This window comes from Sesamum indicum, linkage group LG8 (genome assembly GCF_026168435.1).
Source record: "Sesamum indicum cultivar Baizhima isolate 11 linkage group LG8, ASM2616843v1, whole genome shotgun sequence".
Lineage (NCBI taxonomy): Eukaryota > Viridiplantae > Streptophyta > Magnoliopsida > Lamiales > Pedaliaceae > Sesamum > Sesamum indicum.
Window position 1 is genome coordinate 21,031,625 of NC_142664.1, and position 3,118 is coordinate 21,034,742.

Sequence of the window (3,118 nt, forward strand, 5' to 3'; positions counted from 1 at the left end):
TACAATTTAAAACCGAATAAAAAATTGTATTACCAAATCAAAAACTCGAAACAGAATTGAAAAATATAAGAGATTAAATCGTACGCACTTGTAAAATTGTAAGAACATTGACACCTTATATTCCAACTGCCCCAGGAATTTAATTTATTTGTCCCCCCAAATCCATGACTCAGCTCCATATCACCCTATTTCGATGGGATTCCCCTAAAATATTATATGATCAACATAATTTCGTGCTCCAGTTATTAACGTGGAACATAATTTAGCCCTATAATAATTTTACTATATAAAAGAAATATTAAAAAAATGCTGAAGCACGTACCAAAGATGGACAGATAGATCGCATTTTCAACCATAAAATCGGCAGAGATATGGAGATTTACGTTATCCATCTATGCTTTTGGTCGAATTCAACCATATTCATTAATGCTTGTGGATTAATTCCAATTGAATGCATTTCTTCAACCGTATTCTTATTTTAAATTAAATGAATAAATTAATGTATTGCAGCAGCAAAAATTATAATTCAGTTATGAGATCGATGCGACTTGCGACTCAATTAGTGCTTTGTTGTGCGAGGTGTTGTCTGTTTTAACTTCCTATAAATATCACAATTTTGTCTTGGAAAGGCATCTCATTAGAGAGATGATGTCTTGAGATAGATTGTTAAGTTGCTAGTTCAACAAAAACATTAATAATAATAATAAATTAAGAAAAAAACATAATAATAAAAGTCGAATAATAAATGTCGGACGTCTCAATAAACAATAAATGTACTATATAACTGCATGCATAAAATTATTTTCTTGAAGACCAAACGCAGTCCCAACACAATAATTAATTATATATGTCCTTTCATTATTATTTAATTAAATCCATTTCCATTTTATTCCCAGCATCTCCATGTTCGCTGCGTCTGAACCGGAAAACATCCGTCGACATTGCCAATCAAGAATCACTATTTCCACACCTACATCAGTATATATATACACACTAAATTAATTAAAGAAAGAAAAGCTACAATTATTAGACTGAGCGTCACATGATCGACAGGAGAACAGATGATATCTTACACATATTAGAGTCAGCCCCATGTTACAAATAAGGGATAATTGTACTGTTTTTTTTTTTTTAAATTTAATATAATTATATGTGAATTCTCAATAGTTTTAAAAATTATATTTAATATTTTTAATATTTTTCTCAAATAAATAGATCACTCTGTTACTCAAAATTCATTCAATAATTTTGCTATATGAGCAAATTTTATGAATTTTGATTAATGAAAGGATCTATCTGCTGAATGGAAACAAACCGTCAGAAGTACTAACTGTAATTTTTTTAATTATATAAAATTTACGTATGATTATACTAAATTTTATGACGGTGTAATCATTCCTATAAATAATTAAGGATATCCGTAGCACGTGCCCTTCTTAGGTAGAAAGGCTAGAACAGTGACAAGATTCAAAGGATTTAATTAGGAATCTGGATTTGATTACTTAGAAAAGGTTAGGATGTGATGGAACTTTATTAAAAAGTGATTAAGTATATTATTGAAATAATAATTATGGGATTCGGGTTTATAAATATAAGCAAAAGGACATATAATTAATTATTTTTTGTCAGAAGTGTAAATAATTAATTTCGATGCCTAAAAGTTCCTTATCTTTTGAACTGGACATTTTAAGATAAATGAAGTAATAGAAAAGTATTAATAAGGCGCAAAATGCAAGTAATTCGTGATATTGCAAATAAATAAATTATTTTTTTATTTTTGAAAAATAGTAATTTATCCCTCTGTATTTTTTAAAATGAAACAATTTACCTCCCTAATATTTTCTAAAATGTAGTAATTTATTCTCCTGTATTTTTAAAATGAAGCAATTTGCCTCCCTAGAGCACATGGAGGTAAATCGCTATTTTTTTATCATAAGAGGGTAATTTGCTCATTTATAATATCATACGGAGTAAATTGTATTAAACCTTATTATTAAGTATTTGAAAAGGCTACATATAAGAAATGAAGTATTATTATTTATATTTACAAAAATTGTTAATTAAGTTTTATATCTAATATATATCAATAAGGTTGTATAGCTCATTACATTTTTTTCTATTATATCTATGCTACTATTTAAAAACAAAATGATCTTACCAATTTTTAGTTGCCCCAATTTACTTTTTAGTCCATTCTATTTTTTTAAAAAAATTATCCGCAATAGTAATTTAGATATTTTTTATCAGTTTACAATTACATTTTTTTTTTCAACCACTACTCCATATCTCTCAAGTCTCAACCCACTGCCCCATGTTTCCTCTCACCTTCTTTATATTTTTTTTCACTCACAAACTTTCATATTTTTAATAAATTCATAAGTTATAATTTATTTTTGTTATCTTTCAACTTGCCCTATATTTATTTCTTATCACATACTTCTTTCTTCCTTCTCACCTTAAACTACGTTTATATCTTTTCACAATTTGTTATGTTAATCTCATATTATATTTTTATATGTTCTTGAGGATCGCATGCAATAACGATCCGTAAACATAAATAAAAGTATACGTACAATTTATTAAATAACAAATATGAACTATTGATTTAAATCAAATAAAGATACAAATTATTTATTTTTATTAACAATCAGTGATTCAGTACTGGTTTTTCAATTCTGTCTGTTATAAGCTTTTAAAAGTTGTGGAAACGTAAAATATAATTTTGAATTATGGAAAAAACTTCAAAGAAACACAAATGTAACTTTTGCCAATAATAAATTCGAATCTTGTACTTCTTTATTTATATCAATCATACATAGCTACCTGCGACGTTCTGTCTCTGTTTTTTGTCTGTGTTTGGGCCCTATAAAGGGACTGAGAAACAAAACAACTGTATAAATAGACTTTCTACACTACAGTAAATAAATATACCATTACCCAAAATATATGTGTGTGTATATATATATATATAATATTAGTGTTTGCACAAATACATATATATATATAATATTAGTCGCAAGTTATTAAGTGATAATTTTAAAATTATCACTAAAATATTAAATGATAATAATTTTAATTTTAGTAACATATTCATAATGACAATAATTACTTGTTCTTA